The 25,436-nt window shown below is 37.5% G+C and overlaps 1 protein-coding gene across 2 annotated transcripts in view; it reads right to left on the reverse strand.

Moving 5' to 3' along the window:
* Nucleotides 1-25,436, reverse strand: part of BABAM2 (BRISC and BRCA1 A complex member 2) — a 184,097-nt gene that overhangs the window by 43,702 nt on the left and 114,959 nt on the right. The window lies entirely within an intron of this gene.

The following is a 25,436-nucleotide window of genomic DNA, read 5'->3' on the forward strand; positions in this document are numbered from 1 at the left end:
TTGGGCCTCCCAGTACAACACAGATGTTAACCTACTAGATCAAGGGGGCAATGGTCCAGAAAGATTATTATGTACATGATGTAAGGAGCGATGCTGAAAGAAATGGGTTTGTTCAGTCTTAAGAGAACAGTGGGGAGGGGGGGATATTAAAGAGGGGAGTTGAAGGCATATTATTATTGAAGGCATATTGATGCCTTCATTTACCTAATGGAAAAATATAGAGAAGATGGAGCTGGAGTCTTCTTGGAAGTGCACAGTGACACGATGAAAGGCAATGAAGATGCGTTGCAACAAAGGAAGTTCTGGTTAGCTATTAGGAAAAATGTTTTCACAATGAGAGTAATCAAATACTGGAAGACAGGCCCAGAGGGGAATCTCCATCCACAGACGTGCTGAAAGCTCACCTAAACAACTGCCATGAGCATGCTGATCTAAGCTGGCCCTGCTCTGAGGAGGGGCTTGGCCAGATAACCTGCAGAAGTTCCCTCCAGTCTACATTATTTTATGATTATATTCCCTGATTCTATGATTTTATTCATTCCCAGAAGGAAGTAACATGAACAAAGATATTAACTCTGTCCATGCTCAGACTGGAATGGTAGGAATCCACAGAAATAAAATAACTTCAGACATGTATTTAGCCATCTTAATCAAATGCCTTTATCATAGGACGGAAGACTGAAGCACGCCTGCTACTGCCAAGGATAATGGCTTCTTTGGTGTGGAAAGATCTAGCATATCTAGCATTTTTTATTTAAATCGGGTTGTATAAGGCAACAACCAGCTAAAGTCCATGCTACTTTCTTTTAGCAGTACCGACCTAAATCTTTCTTACAGTCTTTTACCAGTCAAAAGGGATGTGAATTTGCATTACACACTGTGGTCTACATAATTCACTAAACATCCAGAACCTTCTTGGGTGCAATTAAAAAGCTTCAAAAGCTAAGTTACTTTGTGGCCTCCTGTTTACGTGTTGTTTCCATGAAAAATTAAACTGGCTGGAAAGAAGGTTCTTCTCTGCAAAATAAGGCTCTTATTCTCCAGTGGGACCTGCCCTTGTATTTTCTTCAGTACTTGATAAGATATCACTTTGGTAGGTATAAAGGTCTACAGTCGTACATCCCTTTGAAGGAACAGAGTCTACAAAAATCAAAAAACCCCAAACTCATAATGAGGTATATGGAAATCTGCTACTCAAGCAAAACAGTCTGGGTTCAGCAGACTGTTCACCACATGGAACAGTTCTGCAGGTCTGGATTTTGCATATGCAATGGTAAAAAAAAAAAAAAAAAGGCCTTGAGTACACCACAGCTACATAAAAAAAACCCAAACAAACTTTTCCAGCAGAAGTAAGACTTGAACAGGACTTTTTTTTTTTTTTTTAAACAGAATTCAGTTTCCTTGCTGCTACCCCCTTACTAAAATTGCTCCCACAAGAATATAATTTTGCTACTTATGGATGTTAAAAAACAGTGAAGTGTGACTATTAGATTATTACTAAGTTGGAACATTTCTGAAACAGCAGTTTGCTCTTAGGAAATTGAAAGTATACTGGGTCCACCAGTCTTTAATGTTGGAGAATGAAAGACTTGCCCTTCCTGGTATGTTACAAGTGGGTTGTGAACCTTACTTTAAGACCCTGGCTTTCAGTTTATTAAACTCCTTAAATGCTTATGTAAATATATCCATAAAAGCCTCCAATCTCATACACAGAGCAAATGGTACTGTCTCTTTTGCATCCTGCCTTGCCTCATTTGCAACCAAGTTCCCCCTCAGCATGGAGATACCACTGGAAACGCTCAGATGACCACAACAGGAATTACAGGCTCCTCTTTCGGTTACAATAGCAGGCATGAAATTAGGAATAATCTCCAACAGATTTCACATGCAAAAAAGCTTCCAATCCTATATCATCAGCTTCCAATAAATCTTCCAGATGGAATTATTATGATTTGTGAATAAGGGCTTCCCACTTTACCTGTATCCATCTTTTGAAAGTAGTCAATCCATAAAAACTTGTTGACATAAATGGGAATTCAATCCTTCTCATATGAAAAACAGACGGCTACAAGGTGTGGTTTCTGAGAAAGAGGTCCCTCCACAGAAAGAAGGCTGGAAGTTCTAGTATAATTATCCTCTGAAAACAGAATAAAGCTGTACAATATGTAATTCATGTTCTGTAGAAATAATTATGGGTAGGGAAAATTAAGAGTGGACAGGCATCTTTGTTCCCTCTACTGGGTCAGAGAATTTGGTTATTAAATACTTTAATAAACTAATGTATTTACATAGGACCTTGCCTCTGACCATCTCAAAACTTCCTATAAACATTCAGCAATTAAGGTTCATCTGCCTTATGAAACCAACATTTATCTTCTATTTTTAAACACGTAAGGAAGCTATTGCTCAGAGTTTGATTTGACTGTGCTATACTATGTCTCTGTCCTGCCAAAGGAACATAACACTTGCAGTACTTCACAATCATGAGGCAAGGCAAGAGGCTGTAATAATTCCTTTGACCCTATAATAAACCTGCAGCTGAAGAAAGAAGTGACTTACTCAACATCAAATAAGAAGGACCTGTAAAAGGTGCAAGGAAATATGTAAAATGGAAAAAATTAGGCAAGGAAATTTCAGCATGCAGCTCAGTATCTAATGTTGCTTTTTGAGGTCCCTCAAAGCCCAATCAAAAGAAAAGGTGTAGAAAAAGAAAAATGCTATAAGAAGTCTTTTATAGTCAAGGAAATTCTGCTTGCCAAGAGATTCCACCAGTGCAAGCTGAAGATTCCTGCATGTCAGACCTGCTTTCCAGATAGCCAAGCCTCTTGGAGGATAGATCTTACCTCTGTTTGTGAATAAGCTTTCCTTCTTGGTATCATTGTTATACACTCCTTATAAATAAAACACATTTTTATACCCAGGAATAAAAACAACTATAACATCCCACTATCAGGTTTGGTGACATTCATTGCATCAAGATGACCAAAAAAAGAAACCCAAACAAAAAACCATCAAGATATAGGATGTGAAAGTTATTTTGTTTTTATACACAGACAAATTAATTAATATTGCTACCCTACAGCTGCCAGAGTAAGTCTAGTTTCAGCACAACCAATTGAGCTGTGTTTGATTTTTACACTTTTTTTTTTTCCAGTAACGTGCTCTTTAAAGGCTAAAATTCTAACAGATTCTTATAGTGGCTTTCTGTAATTTATCATAATTCACAAAGCAACAGTCTTAGTGAATGCTACTTCATTAGGACTGGTACCAGATGAAGATAAATACATGGTAGATCTACCTATCTATGAGATAAGCTTGCATGAACATGTTGGAACCAGAGACAAAGAACTGTTGGACTCAGCATTTTATTCACTTGCTGTTACTCTAAACCTACTCAGCTCTGCAAACCAACTTCATACACCTCATTTTAAGATGGACCAGAGACTCCTTTGCAGCAAGTTGTGGGTGCTGGTCTCTTCTGTCAGGTGGCTGGAGATAGGACGAGAGGAAATGGCCTCAAGTTGCAGCAAGGGAGATTTAGGTTAGATATCAGGAAAAATTTTTTTACTGAGAGAGTTGTCAGACATTGGAGTAGGCTGCCCAGGGAAGTGGTTGGGTCACCATCCCTGGAGGTATTCAAAAAGCGAGTAGATGGGGTACTTCAGGACATGGTTTAGTGGGCACGGTTGATGGTTGGACTCAATGATCTTGAAGGTCTTTTCCAACCTAAATGATTCTATGATTCTGTAAGTTCCTGCCTTCCTGGGTTTCCAGTGTGTCAGACAATGTGGTTCTGATCCACAGCCTGTGAATTAAACTGGATTTTGTGTTGGACTCAGTACTGAATTCAACAAGAGCAGCACTCAGCCTGCATTAATAGCAGTTTTATTCTGTGGCACACTGAAATACAAGTGCAGGGAGCATAGCTGGATGACGTTTACATTTCTGCTGTTGACTGGTGCATTCCAAGTGACTTGCTCTGTCTGTCTCTCAATGGATCTATTTATTCAGGCCTGCATACAAAATGCAAAATTCTTGCCCATTTCTTGATAGCTTATAATTACATTAAAATGTCTTTCTCAAGAAATGATCCTAAAAAAAAAAGCGGGGGGGGGCATAGCATTAATTCACAGGTTTACAGAAGTGACTGGTTTTGTTCTTGAGTATGTGTAAAGAACCAGTTACTTCCCCTTCCTTAAAAACATCACTTCACTGCGAAGAAGAGTGCTTCCAAGTCTCAAGCTCAGAAGACTGGGTGGTTTTCCAAGGCAGACGTAAAGGCACAAAGGAAGATGCTCATACTCCAATCCCTACCCTACAACTCTCCCCATGGTCTCTTGGGCCTGCCTAGTTCCCCTAAACTCCTTTCATTCACCCCACCTCTTCCCTTCAACCTGTTCTGCTTCCCCCTTTGAGCAGAAAAATGTAGGTTTCTCTAGACTGATGGGAAACTTTTGAGCTGAGTCTGAAAAATGAAGATTATTTCAGACTATCCCCTACATCCTGCAGGGTCATGCATGAATAAAAATATCACGGTTTATAAAGTTACATGCTAACACAGGTTACAGTACTACCATTAGCACCCATATAGATAGTATTACATGTGTTCATTTGGCACGCACACTCTCTCTCTCTTTTGCCTTTATATGGTACCATTCCTCATCTCCAAAATTGCACAAGGTTTTCTTTGAAAGAAGTATCACAAAGAAAAGAACATCTAAGAAAAAGTTTCAGACTCTTAAAAGGAGATACCTTGCACAATGGCAGGAGGAAACAGTAAAAAACATGTATTTGGGAAGGAGTTTCAGCACTGTAAGAAGAATCATTTCTATCCCTGAATACAGTCAGAACATAGCATTACAGGCTTTATACTAAAAGAAAGTGGTACATAATACCGATTGCACTCAACAATGTTCCTAATCCAATGCATTCTTTCTGCAAAACCCACATAAAATAGGGAAATGACAATTTCAATGATCATGAACAATACAGCTGAAGATGTGCCTAGCTTTGAAAACGTAAATAAACAAAAAACTTGCCGCTGCATGGAAAGACTTTTTATACTGGTTTAAAATAACTAAGAGCTTTTCTCTCAGCGTGGCCAATGTTAAAACATGTTCAAATCTATGTACTAGTGATGGAAAGTAGACTTTAGACTTTATAGCCCTTGCTTTTACCAGGATACACCCTTCTTAACTCTCTAAGTTTTCATCTGCCTTATTTTGAAACTGAAGCACATTGCAGACCTACACAAGCATTTAAAGGGTTTATTACTCATTATGGCTATAAGCAAGAGTAGCCCGAAGCATGTGGAAAGAAATTCCCTTCTTTTTGCTCTTTTTTCCTGTTTTGAGACTCATGTTATAGGCTTTGATCTCCTTCCCCATTCTCTTTCTCCTTTGTTGCTAAAGTAAATAGTTGACTTTTTTTTTCCTTCTTTTGCAGTTTCATCACTTTAGTGCATTACACCATTTGGCACAGGAGACATGAGGAACCACATCAAATAAAAGCAAGTGACCACAAAAGCTGCCTTACCAACCATGATCCCAGATTTGCTGTCAGTTTACCATTTTTCAGACTTGCTTGACCATAACCAAATCTTCTTATCACACGAACAATGTGGTGCTTGGCAGAAGCCTTGGGATAGTGCTTCAATCAGCAATACAGAGTTTAACAGTAAAATAACAGAACATTACTCTTGTTACTGAAAAATTGGTCAGTCTAGATTTGCGACTGTTTTCTCCCCTTTCTAGTAATACTCCATTTAAAGCAAATTAATTAATAGATTGCTTGTCCACTCAAATCTACTATAAGGTAAAGTTTGGCCACAAAAAAAGTTTCCATTCTATTTTTGAAGAAACAATTTTTACTTATAATTATTTCTGGTTCAACATCGGTAAAACACAAATGTATGTTTTCAGCTAACATATAATCTGAGGTATCTACATTGTTGAGTATACAGAAAAAAAATACAATCACAAATAGACCTGGAGAGAAAACTACGCCAAATCCACTTATTTGGAGAAAGAATCCCAGTCAAACTCAGACTAAAAATCTGGCCATTAGAGCTGAAAGGATAATACCATCTTTTTTCCTTGACCTACCAGAGGTTCAGGGTAAATACCTCTGAGCTCCTTCTGACTAGTGACTGGAAAAAAAGTATGAAATAATGACTGTAAAAAGCAAATACTAAAACCAAAATGTATTTTAGCTTCACGGACTGTGCAGAAAACTGCAGGTCAGACTTGCTGAGCTTTAGTTGCAGCTCTTATGCTGACTTCATATGTTCTAGCAAGTTATTGCAACCAGTCTGCTTCTCTGCTTGCCCACCTAAAATGTCCAGATGCTTATACTGAAGTACACTTAATAACATTCATAGAATAGTATAAAAGCTGTTTGGGTTATTCCAACTTCTGTATTCTGCTGAAGGTAAATTTGTGAAAAAAAAAAAAAAAAAAAAAAAAAAAAGCAGTTTTCTATAACGTATTTCCCATTTTAGACAAAGTGGCTATACCAAAGAAAGATTTACATTAACTGTACAGATTCTGGGTTCTAGCAGACTTTAACCTAACAAACCATAGGCACATGTAACCTAACTTACACATAAACCATAGCTTGGGTGATCCAACATTGAAAGATTTATGGGGAGAGGAGCTCTGGCCCCAGGATTCTACTCCTCCTCGAGGAAAAAACCCAAGAAGCATGAGATAAATAGACAGCTAACCCTATAGTTAAATTAGAGTATGTTTCTTCTCTTCCCTTCCCTGGCCAGACTCAGAGCTGGAAGGAGAAAAAACAGATACTCTTGCAGTATAAAGCCTTTCTTACTGCTACTTGATAGTATAAAAATCTGAAAATGCTAGTATTTCCTCTGTAGGAAGGAAATGAGAATATGAGAATCCATATCAAATGATGCATAAAGGGGACTGAGAGGTTTCCACTGATGTGTTGAATGAGTGAAAACCTGGGCTGCCAGCGATGGAAAAGGGAGCTCTCCACCGTCCTCAGACACGGCATTCTCTGAAGAAAAAAAACATGCAAGGATAACATTTATTACCCAGCTGATCAGACACTTCATGTTACACAATGGTAGCACGCGGTATACAAGCACTCTGCCTACAACAGTCATCACACATTGCTTTCTTCTCTGGGTAAGGGGACCTGCTTCTATGAATAGATCCATAGCTTACAACAGACAGCCTGGGCAGGCAGGCAGCCCAGCAGAATCGATTGCCCTCTGGGACCTCCATCATACCTCAAGGTACAAACTTCAGGAAAAGTCCAAGCAAGTGCAACAGAACTTATCAGCAAGGCTTCAATGTATGCAGTGGTTTAAAATACAGGTTAACTTAACTGGTGTCAACAATATCACTCTATAAAACACACCATACAATACAGAAATTTTGGTCACTTATTCATTCTGACAACATAAAACCAAAGTGAAAAGTATAAAAGCAACATATTCCAAACTGATTCAAAGTATTACAAACCCCCTTATGCTTAAAATATAGAATTATTTTTCATAATACAGTACAAACAGGTTCAAAAAGTTCCACAGGCTATAAAGCGAGTGTAATTCTCTCTTATAAGGCTCAAAAATTCTGACAAATGTTGCTTTTGTGTTGCAACTTACCACATTTATGCCCCCCCTCAGTTTTTCCGCAAAAAACCCTATAGCAAGGTGTATTACAAAGGTAACATGCTCAGTCATTTAGGGCAAATAATAATGAGAATCCATATCAAATTATGTAAGAACTGAATTTAGGGACACTTTTTATGATCTCAAAAAAGTAGTTTTGTCGTCCGCCCCCCCCCCCCCCCAATATATTAGTTATTAATATTAATTCTCCATCAGGACAGTATTATTTAAGGAAAACAGTTGTAAGAAAACCTGAACAAATTGCTAGATGCCTCACGGTTTAAACAGGAGGGGATGGTTCCTGTCTCAAAGAACTTTCGCAGTCCAGTATTTCACACTACACAGCACAGTGAGAAACTGAAAAGCAGGGACTGAATGACAGGGGAGGAAGAGCACGGGTTGCAGCAAGGAGACTTAAGACTTCAACACTTACAATGGAGAAATATTTATTTCCAAAGCATTTTGCGTATTTCTTAAAGGAATCTTGGCAGCAAATTAACAGAAATCTGAGTGACAAGTGAAAAAAAGTCAGAGAGTTTCACAGAGGATTAAATGCAATGAGGAAATACAGCTAAAAAAGCTGCAAACGACCAGAAAAAGTTGTAGGAAAGAAAAGCAGACAAATGGAGCAGCAGCAAACATTACTGAACAAAAAAGGTACAGATAAGATAAGCAACCTGGGCAGATAAAAAAAGAAAGAGAACACTGTGCAGTACTATTTTGTTTTTACTTCCAAAGAAGTTAAAAAAGCAGTAAGTGAAGATTAAAGAAATCATTTAAGATGCCAGGAGAAAGACCATGTAGCCTAACCTACTGTGATTGTCTTGTGTATGGATCTCAGGAAGAAGAGGCTGGAGACTTGTCACAACTAAGGCAGAACAAGATTTTGGCTGAAGAAAGAGTGAACTGTAAACTAACTGCAACACTTTTTCACCCTGCACTGACTTGAGATGCCAACACAAAACTGGGAACTTGTTTAAAATGATGCACTATCCCCATTTCTCCTTCACATGGACTGTGAAGGAGGAAAAGTTGAGTCTGTTACCTGAAAATTTACTTTTCAAACTCCTGTTCTTCAGAAACATACTTTTAATGGCATTACCTGTTTTGCAGATATATTTATAACCACCTTAACTGTGAATATACTGAAGGTCGTCTAAGTAGCAGGTAAAATAGTACTGGGCATTGGCTCTTCTGCTTCAAGGGAAAAATGTATTGACTTGAAGTGTTGTCTCAAAGGAACTAAAAATGGCTTACACATAGCATGAAGGCAGGAGCTGGGAATTGTACACTTTTGCATAAACAAGTAAAAGAAGACTAGAGCGCTGGTACGCTGTGGATGGTATTCTCCTCTGAAACAGCAGGACTCAATAAATTAATGAAAGAATTGAGGATTTATTTATGGTGACGATCACTGGAAATTCCTCTGCACTGAAGCCTGGGTGGTATGTTACACAGTGCTGATCTGCTCTTTTGTAATCCACTTTGGTTTAGTGATGGAGATCTCCCAAACAATCCCATTGAACAGAGTATTTATTGCAAATCCATGTGAATCTTCTCTTATTACATAAATGAATAACTGTTCTAAGATGGTATCAGTTATATTTACAAATATATGCCCTATGTACCTGTAATTTCTTATCAATCTTCTGGCATGCATTCAATAACATCCAGCTTATTATATTATGACTGTTCACACAGCAGGTAATTTTCTAGTACTTGTACTAAGCCCAGCTAACCAGCAGTGTCTTTATCATGAAGCAGAAAAATGAGTCTCAAAAAGCTGCATGACTCCATTGCCTTCCTTGCTTACTATTTTCACCTTTTTCTGAAGAACAGTAATTTCCTATAACTTGCAGCCTTTTACGTTTTATGATTGCACTTCCTTATATTGATCCTTATTTTATTTATGTTCCCTAATCTACTAGTCAAATTACAGTAATTATCTCTTACTGTTAACCTTTTCCTGATATTGCTTAGCACCTCGCAGTTCCAGGGACTTAGTCATTTTGCAAGCACGCTACTTTTTGTCTCTGTGCTAAAATAGTGCTGTGTTGCAGACTTCTCCCACATAATCAAATTTTTTCAGTTCTCCTTAGGCCAGACAGTAATCCTCATTTGTGGATCTCTTCTATCTGGAGAAACATTTCCTGTAAGAAACATCCTGTCCCCTGCATCATCACCATCACATTTGATTAGCTTACATGAAGAATGAGAAATGCAAAGTAGTGAAAGGATAAGAAATCTTGCAGAAAAATTTCAGAAATTAAGTAAGAGCAACATGCTGGAAAACTTCTGGATATGAAGTTGAGCATTTGGTCATTGATAAGAATGCCCGAGGGAGGAAGAAAGTTAGAGGAGAAAAATGTTTTTCTTTCATGTATCTGGCTTCTCACACCGACTTCCACGTGCATGCAGCATGATTAAGTGGCATTCTTGCTCAGATCTTGAAATTGTCTTTATCTTATGTTCACAAACAATATGGAATGCTACAAGTCTGGTCTGGTGCTCCTGCTAAATGCTCCAAGAGGCCCAGTGAGCTCAGGTTTTATGTAAGCCAAATACATTCACATGTGGACGCAAGGCAAGAGAACGTAAGTTTTTCATGTAAACACAGCCACACTGTGGCTTGACAAGCTAATAAGAACCATGTTAAACCCTTACTCATTTTGTTAAATGAGTATCATCTTGTTAGATGATACAAATCTGCTTGGATGGTTTTTACAGCCCCTTTCAGAATCTTTACCACAGGCTTTTGGGTAAGTGTGTTTTGTTCCTATGAACATAAATAATTCAATATTCATCCTAATATATTCTCTTCAAAACAAAGGAAAGCAGAGCTATGCATCACATTGTAGAAATGCAGCCTTTGGTAGGTGGAAAGACTGGGAATAATTCTCATAAGAAAACACTGGCACTTTGAAACGCTGGTTTACATCAGAGGTAACAAAGGTTCCTTCTGTAACAAGGTAGACACAGGCCTACTTTTAAAACAAAAAAGGAAAGGCAGAAAATAAAACCACAGGTCTTCATTATGTTAAAATCAAAGCAGGGACCCCATACATGCAGAAGAAACTGGAAATTTTGTAATTTGTAACTTACAGCAGCGCTTTGTTGGGTCAAAAGGTGAATACAGGCGTTCCCAGGATTTATTTTCACTGATGCCTGGATTTTGTTCATGGAACAGTTTCATTACAGCACGTGCTGCAAGACAAAGACTGGAGCAAAAACCATTTTCACAAAGATTACCCTCTTCCCGGAAGAGATTATGAATGCATATTATAGTGCACACACAGACATCAGTCAGGCCTGAGTCAAATGTACACACTTGCATCCCTAAATCTCCTTTAATGCAGGCCCTCCTTCCCTTAGAAACTGCAAATACTTACACGGTCACTGAAAGACAAGAACTCCAACTTTAGGTAGTACACTTGATCACCTTTTAAGGGTTTCATTAATATTACTTAATGTTTAAGGGCTTGAGTGCATTTGCAAGTTAAGTGCTTAGATAATGGAGTGGCCTAAATGGTATCTGCAAGCAGATATATTTACAAATAAATATCGGATGCTTTGATAAACTAGCCTTTTTAGGTAAAGAATGAGATTTTCAGAAAGCTTGTCAGCTTTTAAATCATTTACGTTCTGTCTTATTAAAAGACTGAAGATATTAGGATTCTACATCTAGAATAGCTTCCTAAATTAAGTCTTTTCTTTTTGGAAATTATATTAAGGCTCTTGAATCCTACAGATATGTTAAAAAAAAAAAGTGACACTGCCTCAAGCACTAATCAGAGAAGTTTTAAATAAGAATAATGAAGGAATGGATTAAAATGCGAAACAGCATCAACCTTGCTTTCCTGCTCCATCCTCTTAAAATGTTTGAACACCATTTCTCTCTTTGTTTTCTTTCCCAGCTAGTTCTTCCCTCTATCCCTTAGCACTAACTAATTTGTGTATCTGGTACTAAACGTATCAGCTATGCCAGTGTAAAACCAATACTGCTACAAATACACTCTAAAAGGATAACTAAAAAAGGTAAAATAAGTAATTGAATGAGGCACATTCCATGAACTAAAATTAAAATTCACAAGAGATGAGAACTTCTTCAAAGAAACCTTTCTGTCAATGGCAGCTTATTTCCAAGTCAAAGATCTACCACTGGTCAATAGAGACTTTTTTTACCAAGATAAACTGTGTAACGAATGCCATTATATTAACACTTTGTTTGCTCCAACTTCCTGACACCTAACTGTTAATTTATTAGTTATATTGAGACTTCTATATTGTAGACTGATAATCACTCAATCTGATGAAGACTACAATGTCTTGCCAGTATTTCTGTATGTTCTTTTATTAAGTTTTTCCATAAAGGAACACAGTTTTCTCCCCTGTTTCTTTAAAAAACCCCAAAACTTCTGTATTGTATGCAATGATCTCCTAAAAGTATCAGTTTTTTTATTGACTTGACATTTAAGTGAACTCTAACAGAACTCTTCCTTCACTCAAATAACTTCAGCAATCTAGCAAGTTTTCACCCATTATACAATATATGGGACAAAATTTTTTACTTATTAAATCATAAGTGGAGTGGCTGCTAACACTGTCCTCTGTGTGCCCATGATTAGGAAGCTGTTGCAGTTATCTTGTATGGCTAAATAACAGAATGTGGTTATCAACGAGTTACAGAAAAAGAATTTATGCCCAAGGTGAAAATATTCTAATTTTTTGGCTGAGAATGTTTATATTGTAATTGCCTGTGGCTGTTTCTACCAGCAATAAATATTAGCATGGTGTTGGAATCTTCTGTGTTATCTGTGTATATGTCTGTACTTTTATTTCTTTGTAGTTCTTTAAAGTTTGATTTCTAAAGTCCTTAAGAAAGAGGCTATGCTACCAAACAGTTTGATTTCCATCACCACCTCCATCCCTGTCACTGAATGACACGACTGGCAACCTGTAGCTTGCATGATGAACTTTTTCAAAGTTGTGTTAATGCCATTTGATAAATCACTGTAACTACAAAACAAGCTACAGTAATATATCTAAACTGTACAAACTAAAATTGATTGTTTCCTCTTCAAGATTTCTTCTTCACATGTGCATGCTTTAAGTTTATGATCTTCCACTTTAATGTCAAGTCATTAGACTGCACTGGAAGCCACAAAATCTGTGGTTTAATCCCATACTTTCAGAAGGCTATACCTCTTCATGATACAACTCATAATTAATGTTTGCTATTTCCTTGGGATAATCCAGTGCAAATTTGACATTCTTCTTTAAGCCAGAAAAGAGACATGGACAACACATAATACAATTTCTGTATAGTGCAGAGACTGCTTCAAATCCTTTCACATACAATCTGTGATACAATTTATGTCAGGGAATGAATACTATTATATGCTACTAAAAGCAAAATAGAACTCATGACTACTTCAGAAGCTGAGTAAGACCAGAATTTCTCAAGGAGGTCCTCAGCGTAAGTTTACTATTGAGTCATTTCAGTTTATCCAAAATTCTTCCTTCCATCAACTAATAACATCACAGTGTCAACAAAATCCCTTGGATATTTGCTGCTAAGGCAGGTTACCCATTTTCTCACTTTACAAAATTTAAAGATGACATTGCACACTGTCTACACGATCTATCTATAATTGCAGAAGCACATGATTGCGGACCTAGACAACTTTGCATGCATTTTTATTTTGAAGATTTGTTGCTCACAGAAGTTATTTTTGAATTGACTAAAGAATGTAAAAAATGAAACCTTCAGTATTATTTAAATCTATAAATAGTATTTTAGAATTCTAGTTTACCTGCTAAGCCCGGAGCAGGAATAGCTGATTTGGGGCTTCTACATGCTTAGGTTATTATTTTATTGTGAAGACTGAAGTTCTCAGAAATCATACGCTCTTTGCTTTTTCTTCTGTTTCCTGTCTTCAGCATACAGGCCATCATTCGATGTTTTTAAGTGAATTATAATGAATGTGTTAGCTTATGAAGATTTTAGGTCTGCTGCAAAGTTGGAGTAAAAAAGAAAATAACAAACTGACCCTACAAGAACAAAAAAAATACAGTTCTGAATTTAAATCTAAACCTTTCTGTATATAGCCTCTGTTCATTGGGCTTCCTTCTTCCAAATGCCTGGAGGCCTTGCCTTTAATAACTACTACTATAGTTAGTGTTTCTTCGGCTACTGGTCAATTTTAGTTTTCCTTAAAAATTGCAGGGGTTACACTGACACCAGAGAAATCTTACTCATCTCCCTCTTCCAGATTTTCCATCTTTCACTAAGAGGTCAGGGTGACGATGCAGTTCCAGGATAGTATACATACCCAATTTCACTTCAGATTACGAATCAGCCAGAAGGTTTAAAAAAAAGCAGCTGTTTTGCAATGCAAATGAGGGAATGATATATTTGATCCTCTTTTACTTAGGTAAATTCTTATCCACCTTGGTTTAAAATAGAAATGTGCTTAGAACCATAGGATTTAGATCTACTGTACCTAATAATATTGTTTTCATGCTGAAAAAGTAAGCAATAGTGAGATGCTATCTTAAAAAAAAAAAAAAAAAAAAAATCTAATTCTGACTTCAGGAAGGACAGCAAATCCAAGAATTGCTCTTCGTTTATCCTTCTTCTTTAAATACACCAGTTCAAACTTGGCTTTTGTATATACTGGATACAATGCACTATATAAAGATTTTTGTTATTGTAACCTTGAACACGTAAATCCTTATCTGAATGTCTATTGGAATTTGGCGATAAAATGAGATACTGCCTTTACCCATATAACCACCTGCATCTGTATGAACCTCATACACATGTACATATACAAAATGTGTAACAGTAAGTCAAATAACACTTTTTTTTTTTCTTTTTCCAAAAATCCCCAAAGAATCACAATTTCAAAGTTTAGTTCCCACATCAATAGTAATTTGGTCCTCTTTGGCACATGTGCCATAACACCACAATGTTACCAATGTTAATGCCATACCAATATGATGACCTGCTAAAGGTTGATGAATTATTTCTTTATATTGCATGAGTTTTATGTGTGAAAACATCAGCTATAACATTCCAAGGATGTAATCTCTGGATTTTGTTTATTCCTGAATACCTGCCATTCAATGTTTACCTATCTGTATTTGCTTATATCAGGACTATTCACAGCATAAATAACAAAGAAGTTCATGGGTAGCACAGTAACAAAGTTTGGTTTCCAATGGACTTCTACACTGCATCGGATTGACATTTTAACTGAGTTGTGTTAAAGCCACAGCACAGCATGAGCTCACTCCTTATTAAAGATCAGAGAAACCACACAGGAAAGATGTCCTAAATGCTTTTGCCAAAGGAAAAGCTTCAAACGGTGTTCATGCCTTGTAAGACATCAGAGAATACATTCAGGATACAAATCTTGACTGAAGAGAGGGTTTTTTTTCTGATGTTTAATAAGGCATGAATTCTGGCTGAAGCAGTTCCTAGGATTAGAATATTCATAATTTATTTCTCCCCTATTGACCCTCTGTTCACAGAATACAGTTACGCAGGGGCTTCAGCCTTTCACTCAGGTGGCAGTAACAGAACCTGCCTCTTCTAAGTGGTTATATTCCTGAAAACATAGAAACTTTCTATTTTCAAGACTTCTACCCTCCTGCCAAATTTTTTAAAAATTGGCCAGCAGGCTCAAAAAAAGGTTTTTAGGGCAGAAATGACAGATACCTGTATGCACAGACAATGTGATCATACTATTTTATAGGAAAGAAAATTAATTTTCTTAAGAAGCCAGATTAAAAAATAACCATGGTTTCCCACCACACAAAGTATCTAAGGAGGAATTACGATTCCACTGAAGTCCTTGGCAGAGCTTACTGGCAGGAACGGAGCCAAGACCTCACCCTCAGCCTATGCAGAAAACTACAGCAATGCCAAAAAAAATGCCCCCCAAAACCAACCCCATTAACACGAAAGCTTATATAAAAAAGTGAAAACCAACTGATTAAATTCACATTGCACATGCAATTCAGAGAGATGAACAGTTTTTCTTCAGATGCTTCCTGAATAAGAACAAGCATAGGAAATTTCATCCCATTAGGTAAATCATTTGTCAAAACCACCGTTGTGAGAGCTTCTACAAATGCCTTCTTAACCACAACCCTAGGACTGCTAATATAATACTAGCAATCTACTTTCTTTACCATTAGGGCACACAGGTGCATACTCAAAAGAATAAGTTCATATGAAGTTCTGTAAACCTGAGGTGCTGGAGGAGGGTATAACTGGACACCGTCACAGAAAAAAATATCGATGCCTCCGAGGGAGGAATATCTGAATCGGTAAGAGAAATATGCGTAGTCCTAAGGAAGCTTCAAAACAGTACTCATTTGAAGAAGTTATCTCATATGGAAAACCTCAGTCCACAACTGAAAAATTTCTAAACAAAAGAAAAGAAAAATATTTGTAATAGAAACCATGGAGGCAATTTCCAACTGCAGCAAATTTCAAAGGTTCTTAGCTCTCCCAGCTTCCAGCTTTACTGGAAAGCAGGACTTGCTTAATACCACTGAAAATATCTGACAAACTCCTTTTAGTCTAAGTTTAGAGATATGACCTTTTTTCCCCCCAAAGCTGCAGAGCAGGAATCTATTAGTCTTCATAGTTCAGTTTTGGACATGTTATGTATTTATGAATCTCTTCTTGGGCAGTACCCAGACTGTAAAATTTAAAAGTGTCCACCAGCCAGTTTTAGCTTTTTTTTTTTTTTTTTTGAGCTGGGAGCTTGTAGTAGAGAAAAAGCTCTGGGGATTTCTGGTAGTTTCACAGTAAGTTTACTAATCTTGCTCAGTGGGTGGGAAAAGAAGGTGAGTGAATCATCACAGGGAAAAGAATGGTCAAAACACCAGAAGGTGATTAAAACTTGCCTATGTTCACTGGGTACAGCAGAAAATACGGAAGTTTTACCACCATTTCTTAAGTTTGCACTCTGCCCATCTCTTCCAGTTTGAATTTAAAAATATAAACACAAAATGCATGTCAGGGAAGGTCCTGGTTTTCCAGAAACCAGTTTTCCTCATGTATTATCCAACCCCAATGCTATCTAAAAAACATTGTACAAAGAGCTACTGGTACATGTCCTTGCTGTTTTTGTTTCTTCCACCACTTGACTTTTCAGAAAACACTGAGCAGATTTTTCTGTTCTTATACACTACAAAGAAAAGGAAGAAAACCCAGGAACCTGCTCTCAGAGGGTTCTGTCTAGCAAGATTTTCTAGTAAAAGCTACTCACTGTTTGATTTGCTACTGATTTCCTGTAAAACGACTGCCTGTTTTGCAAGGAGAGTTAGCTCTTGCAGAACAAAACCCCTCCAGCACAAAGCAGAAATGCTGCTGTTCACATGTATTTGAACTGTTAGAACAACTCTCTGGACATTAAACTGTTTCCATTTTGATGAGTGCACAGGATACTCCTGAATGTAGTTCTACTACTCACTGGGTTTTTTTAACTTCCCTTTAGTTTCTCATAAGGATGTGCAAAGACTGGTCATCCCATGTTGGAGTCAATGCAGGTCATCTCCAGCACTGTGCTCTCTGTTGCACTGATGATGGGCACCACAAGGGAAAACTCACTGGAAATTCAACATTAACAAACAGTATCCTAAGAGCCACCTGTGTCCAGAGAATCACCACCAGTGTTTTTAAGCACAGCAATGATAAGGTTTTCCACTCAGAGAAAACCAAGTTAAAGGAGGTGGCCATGGAAATGACAAATACATGATGAAAGCTGGGTTTTGTTCCTGCGAGGGCTTCCCTAAGTTTTAGGCAAATGGGTAAAGTCCTCATTTCAGAACCTCCCTCCCAGCACGTATGCGTGCATATGCACTATGTAAAAGCTATACTGATTCCTTCCTAGCTAGGGGTAGTCCTGTCTCACACACCTGCTGCAGCTCTTTGAAAGAGTTGTGAAGAACCATGAGTAAATAATTAGCTCTAACAGTGGAGTTAAGTCAGCTGGGGGTTTCAGTAGTGACTTGCGTTGTTCAAAATGTTCATAAATGACCTGGCAAACAGGTGAGCTGTCAGGTGGCAGTCCAGTGACGGTGTTATTGAGGGTAGTCAAGACAAGTTCCAACCATGAAGAGTAATAAATGGGCTTTGATGCAGAAGAACTGGATGACAGCAAGAAATAGGATATTTAACACAGACAAATATGAAATTATGAATGTGCAAAAAACAATCCTAAGTGAATACATAAAATGATGGACACCAAGCTGAACATTCAGCTGATCTCAGGGTTATGACTGACTGTTCAGTTAAAATGTCAGCTCAGCACCAAATTAAAAGCCAAAACAAAAAGAAGTATCGGATTATGAGGAAAGAAGTAGAAAGCTGTCTGCAGGACGACTCAGTCTGGAAGGCAGAAAACGAGGGCAGGAGTATGACTGAGAACCATAGCATAATGAGTAATGTGGAAGATGTGAATAAGCATTGATTAATTGCCGTCTCTTCCAATACAAGTGTAGCAGTCAGCATTACACCAAGCTAACAGAAGCTAGGTTCAAAGCCAAAAGGAGGTAGATCTCCATGCAAGATGTAATGGAGCTGTGAAACTCCTTGTTGCAGTATGTTCAAAGGGTAGGCTGGACAAGTCCATGGAAGAGAAATTCATTCAGGATTACTGAATATACATGAATCAAAGTCCCTGAGCCACCAATGGCTTAGGGCTGGAGAACTACTAGGGCAATATATTGTAAGTACTAGCCCTGTTTCTATAAACTTTGCTATCACTTTGCACACACATGTGATCTTCTAGTTGGGCAACATATTTAGGTGCTACTGCAAGGTAGTTTACAGTGATAAATTTTAATCATGAACACATATCTCTATTAACATGATAAAAATTAAAAGGATTGTCACAGTATTATGTGATTAAAATAGATACTAATTGTTTAAATGACAGGGTTTGCTTAAAAATGCAATGAAAGTAGTTCTAAGTGTAACCTGAACTAATGGGGGGAAAAAAGGCAGAACTTTAGAACGGTTTTATTTTCTCCCCCCCGCAAGAAGATTTTAAAGTAGCTTATTTTATGATCAGCAAAATGAAAGGTGGTATACTTTCAAAGAGCTTTAGATTTGATAAAAAGAATGAAACACTGAAATAAAGGTCCTGCTTTGCATACCTCAATAGCTCTGCAACAATGACCTGACTTGTCCGACATGAACTCAGGCTGGGTGGAACATCTGGAAAAGCACCCCATCTGAAGGTGTAGGACCCTGCCCTCTTCTGCAAGTACAAGTGATATGCCAGGGATCATTATGATGTTTTTAAAAATGCACAGCTCTGCAAAATGTACTGTGCTAGCTTCCCCACCCCAGCTTAACATACAATCCCTCTGACAATATCAACAGTTGCCTAACATTACATTTCACATACCACCACAATTTGGATGGCATGTGCTTGTTTGAAAGAGAATTTCAAACACAAACAGTTACTGAGATGAGGTTTAAGAGAATAGTGAAGGAAGTAAACTGAGAATCAAGGTTACAAAATGGCTCTATTCATTCCTCTGTGGGGATGAAACAGTATGAACAAAACAACCAAACCCCAAACACTATTTACTTTGGGAAATGGAGTATGTCAAACTTCTCAGAGTAGGTGGAGTCAACTAAGGACACAGTTGGCCTAAAGACACCACCACCAAATTCCCATGCACAGTGATATCACTGTATGCAGGTACAGCTGGCTGCAAGATCCCAGGAGAGGAAGGCAAGCAAATCACATGCCCCAAACACAGTAGTGGTTTAGGCATGCACTTATGCACTAGTGAAGATCCACTTACAGGCAATGCTGGAGTTGTGATTAAAGGTCTTATAGCAATCACAAACATTGCTGCTAAGGCCTCTTACATGAACAAATTTTGTAATTAGCCAATGCTACTGCCTGATTCTATTTCTGTGCTCTTTGTTTTCAAGGCACTGCAGTATATAGTAGAAATGTGGATGATGAGATACAGCTAGCTCTGTTTAACCTTTTTTGGGAGGTGGGGGGAAAGGGAGGGAAGACAACTACAAACATTTTACTTGATGCAATGTTCTCCTTTGTTTGCTCTTTGGGAGAGTTATAATACAAACTTAAGTTGATGCACAAGGTATTTTTATTAATGGGAACTTGAAGTAAAAATATTAGCAAGTACAACTAGATAGAATAATTTATTTGAAGTTCTGCAAATTGGCACACCTCAATATTGAAATCCGCAGTCCATGAAACAGTTTTCCATAGGGCAGCAACAACAAAAGCATCTCCATTATGAGCCCTCCAAACTCAGGATAAAAGCCCACAGGAATCCGCTCTAAGCATGGGAGATAAATTCAGTAGCTAAGGTCAAAGTCAGTCTTTGGCTATTTCACTGACAATTCAAACAAGATTTGTCAGAATTATAGCATGAAACAGACTATCAGACAGAAGATCTGTCTATGAGAGATCAAAAGACAACCAACTCACTTCCCAATTGCCAATCAGTTTCTTTGCTACATTAAAATCAGATAAAAATCGATCATTAACAGATTTCCCAGCCTTCCCTTTCTTTCTTACTTGCCATCCCTGAACACTGTAAAAGGTCAAGGAACTGATGCTATCTTGTAAGACACAGCAAAAGCCCCAGCAGTAAGTTATCAGAAATTTCCTACTGTGGAAGAATATAGGTTATATATTTAAGCACAAACAACTTCAGAAAAAAAGAATACCAAAGAAAAAAAAAATTTAAAAAAGCACTTTAAGTTTACAATAAAGAAAACACCTGAAGGTTGATATTATTCTAGAATTGTGTAAGTCAGAGGCAAGGAGGTTCACCATCCGAGACACTTTAAATTTGCACTTACCATGAAATCCCATGCTGAAAGGTTCAAGGAACAAAAGCACAAGTGGTCAAGAAGAATGGAACTATCTCATTCTTTTATGAGAGGCAAGTTTCCTGAAAAATTGTGTTGCCTGTTTGCAGCACCTGAGCTACACAACCAAAGACACACTTCTCAAACATAAAAGAAATATAAATGATTTGCGTCTCTGTTCTGACTGACCTGACAGAGTAGCTTTTTGTTAGAAATTAGTGATTACAATAGTATTACTGAAGAGACTGGAGGTCATGGTTCCATACAGCACAAACTTTTCAAGTACTGCATACTATTATCTAGATTATTCCTTGTAACTAACTCATCACTTCCTCTTTTCCAATTCTGCCAAACCAGTGACATGCAACTGTTACCAATTGATTTAGTGTATCAATACGTTTCTAATATGATTGGTATCCTAAATATTTTCAGAGCATGGAAGACAAAATTGGTTTTGGGAATGTCTATTTTTCATCTTTCAACTTGACAATACATGAAAAATAGCATCTGAGATGCATGATTTATTGCCTAGTTAGTGACTTCAAATTCCATGTATTAGTTGTGGAAAAAAAGACACCTAGGTATTTACATGTCAAACTTACACTCCTACAGTTTGTGTAACACCTGCTCCAAATTCCTTTCTCTTTGGACATCTACTTTGGAAAGTGACCTGTCTAAAGCCATGGTCAGTACTTGGAAAAGCTATCTATCCTTCAAGGAACCATGTATTTATTCAGTGTCCAATTAGTGTCAACCTGAAGAACATTTATGCAAACTTGGTCAGGACTAAAAATAACTAATTGTAGCTCATCTAGCCAAATGCTGGGAAAGGTTGGAATTTATGTCCAATACATGGTCTGATTTTTCTAACTTTGCAAGAAGAAATAAAAATGCAGTACATGTAAAAGCAAAGGAAGTCTGGAGAACAGCTGACTACAAACTATTATTTATCAAGTCCAAAACTCAGGGTAGATGTTTCAAGATCTCAAAGATACAAAAATTCTTTTAATTTAAAATTTCATATTTTGCCTTCAAAATCCAGCACTCTACCAGCTGTCTACCAGGGAATACACAGAATTGCTCAATTCTATTGAACTATCTTCAGGACCAGGCATTTTCATCTTTCCTTCAATGTAAATCTACGTTAAAGGGGAGATGAAACACAGACAACTCCAAAGGAAGGCGGAGAGGGAGAATAAAAGAGCAAAAGCTCCTAGTTGGAAAAAAAGAGCTATATCTAAAAAACGTATTTCTATTAGTTAAAAGAACAAGGAAGAGACTTCTGGGCAAGGCCTGGCAAGACAAGAGGAGTATGCTACTTGAACAAACTGATAGAGAAGACAGAGATTCAGGAATGGCCCCAGAGTAGCGGCTTTGAGAATCTGGGGAGTGAAAGGGTAAAAAGGAAGGAGGGGAAGGAGGGAAGGGAAAGGTTGCTGGAGACACTGGAGAAATTAGGGAAGCACTTGAATATTAAAAATACACTCATATGATATAGTTCATGGTTTAATTTCTAACTTTTTTAGTTTTGTAAACCCCTCCCCCAACCCCCTTTGTGTTACTTCGTATACTTTTTTCCCCTCTTTCATATGGTACTAAGAGCTACCCAAATGAAACAAGTAATTCTCCTCCAACAGTTAATTCAAATAAGTACTATACTTTAAGAAATCTTCTGAACACTTTCAACATAAAACAGAGTTTAAAACAGCCACAGCTGTGACATTTCAAAAATCAGTTTGGGGGACTGGTATCCTAATCAAGGTGAAAGTCTCTTCAGCAGGTATGATATCAAGACTGCCTAGACACTGGAGTAACTCCAAAGGGCGAACTTCATTTCCAAAAGATGTTTGTCTTTTTCCTTGCTAAGGATTTAGGTCTTACACTGCATGTACAAAATTATAAGATGAGCTTATAAAGGCCTACTGCAGCATTCTGAAGAGAACTAAAGTCAAATTCATGCCATGTCCTTGAACATCATCATCTTAATTTCAGAATTGCTCTTTCCCAAAAGCTCCCTATGAGCTCCTGTAACATAACTTTACCCTCCCAAGTGTTAGCTACTATTGTCATTCCAAAACAACTACAAAGGAACAGAAAAGTAAATTTAAGTTACAGATAGATTTTCCCTGGGCGTTCAATTTAATGGTACAACCCCAAATTAGATCCTACTACCCAAAATATGCTACTTGAGTTTTTGCAAGGATATGATAAAGGGACAATTTGAGGTCATTCTCCCTAGCAACACACAACAACAAACATGACTTTCCCTGTGCAGCACTGATTTTATGATTAAATAAATTTATCAAAAAAACTTTTTTCTTTATTATAATATCCAACCGATAAGCAAACCAATTCTAATTCACAGCTCCATTCCAGGTGTGAACAAACACACGGATAGCAAAACTTATGCTTCCTCAATCTAATTGCTTCTTATTTCCAAGAAAAGGCAGTCTGGGAGACTGAAAATGCCACAAAAGCAAAAATGACACAGTGTTTAAAAAGAAATACCCCACAGTCAATATACTGGAAGCCATCTCTGAATCATCATTGCCCATCAGGTTTCCAGATATCCTTTCCAACCTCCTCTAGCAGAATTCCTATCTGCCAAGCCTGTCAATGGGAAACAGATTCTCCTTTTGTCCTTTAGGATTCAAGAGTTATTCACCTATCTATTTGCTGGTATAATAAAATCAAAATATGGGTTGAGAAACTTACCACAAGACCAACTTTAAAAGATTAGTAGGGAGGCTAGCAACAGTTTCTATGTTATTAATCCAATCAGACAGGTTTATGCCTGTCATCTTTGCCCAGATTTGAACTCCTGTTACCCAAGAGAATAGGAATTGGTCATGCAGGAAGAAATGCTTAACTGTACAGTATTATTTGCTTGTGGCTCAGCAAGCAGTTAACCACACATTGTGAAACTCTGCCAAGATGTCCTCCTACAACAAAGAAACTTTAAAAAAAAAATAATGAAGACAACACAAACACAATCAATAACTGGCAGATTTTGGATGGAACACTATTTACCTACTATTCGTTCTTAAAATAGAAACCAGTATTTTTACAGGTTTTTAGGACTGATTTAAATGAAAAGACCTTTTCCGCTTGCCTTAATGTACAATTATAATCAGCTTGCCAATTGCAGTATCTATTTATCTCTAAGTTACTGAGATATTCTGCCAGGGGTCAAGGCTCAAAAATACACTGAACTATTAGAAACATCTTTTTCATGGTGGAAAGAAATGTACTTCTGCACATCCTGAATTTTTTATTTCTTTTTCTTTAGAGCACACTGCTCAAATGACAACAGTGGAGATGCTAGAGGAACCTGTATCACATGTCAGTGCACCTAAATGAGTATAGCCTCAAGACAGCCTATATAGCTAAGGCAGGGCAGTGATTAAGGAGGATCACTATGTGGGAAGACATTTTAGGTACAAAATTTGACCATAACAGAAAGAGACCATATTTCTAAGCCTAGCAACATTTATGTGGTACACACTGAGATTATCAAAGGGAGTCTCTATTTGGTTCTAGTTTCCTAATCATGAAATCTTTCTGACACACACGGATACATTCACACATCCTGACAATATTTAGTACTAACTTATCCCAGAAGGGTACCAAGAAGATAAACACATTAAAGTTTGTGAAAAACTTACAGATATTCAGATTAAAAGACTGTAAAACATTTTATCAGTGGAATAGCACTAAGAAAATTGTGTATACTGTATTCCTTGCATCATTTCAAATCAAGCTTAGACAAAATGAGTGAAGATTTAACAAAAAAATCCCTGCTGGTATGACTGTAATTGAGACATTTGAGGGATGTCCTCTTGTCAAAAATAAGAAAAAGAAAATGTTTGTATGTTAAACATGAGCTACAGTTGCCAATTTGACCAGCTCAGAAATGCGAGTTCTCCTTTAGTCCCCAAAAGAACAATGAGAGGTTACTGCGGTAGAAGACTCTCCCACAAATCATCTTGGTTTCATTCTGTTGCTTAAGAAAATAATTTCATGGCACCAGGTATTAAAGGACTGTGCATGTGCAGTACAAACATAACCTGTCCAAGATAACTGAGGAAGAATAAAAGAAAACATATATGTATAAAAATGACCCCCACCTGAAACCGTCTCCTTTAATAGGCCAGTTGCACAAAACACGCTGCTGCTACAAGGCCTCAGCACAGTATTCCTATAAATCCTGAACACCCCTACATCTTGACTTTAAAGGGAGTCAGCTGTAGGACCTTGTTATATATTAATTAATAAAAAACAGGGAGTTGCCTTGGTGAAAAGTAAACAACATTCCAGTTGCACAGAGTCTGATGTAACATGGGTGGTTGCATATAGACTCTACCATTAAACTATTAAACAAAATATGCTGAACAGATTGGTACATGAACAAAAATAGAATGCTAGACTTTCATAGCATTAGTATAACAAACAAAACCAGGGTAAATCTATCCTTTTTCCTAGCATTTTAAGTGTGCTCGGTTGTACATAGAAAGTACTCAGCAATGCCAGTTGCACTGCCAAGATCATTCATTGCTAGTGACTAGTGGTTCTATTTGAGGGTTGGCTGGTTTATTTTTTTTTGATTTTGCTGTAGTATATGAAATTTAAGAAAGGAAAATACAAATTATTATTTGTGTATTGGAAAGAGACTAGAAGCCTTCAGCATACAGAGTTAAAAAGACAATGTTAAAGAGATTTCCCTGTATTATGTGCCTTGATGTGGCAAGGCATACCACCACCCATTATATTGACCCAAATTCTTTGATTTTTGGCCCCTTACTGCCCTATGCTGCTCTAAATTATGTCACATACCAGCTAGTCCCAAAGGACCATGCATTGGTGATAACTGTCAGAATGCGGCAAACTCATGCCCTCGTTCCTCACGCCATC

The sequence above is a fragment of the Aquila chrysaetos genome, chromosome 13, assembly GCF_900496995.4.
Source record: "Aquila chrysaetos chrysaetos chromosome 13, bAquChr1.4, whole genome shotgun sequence".
NCBI lineage: Eukaryota > Metazoa > Chordata > Aves > Accipitriformes > Accipitridae > Aquila > Aquila chrysaetos.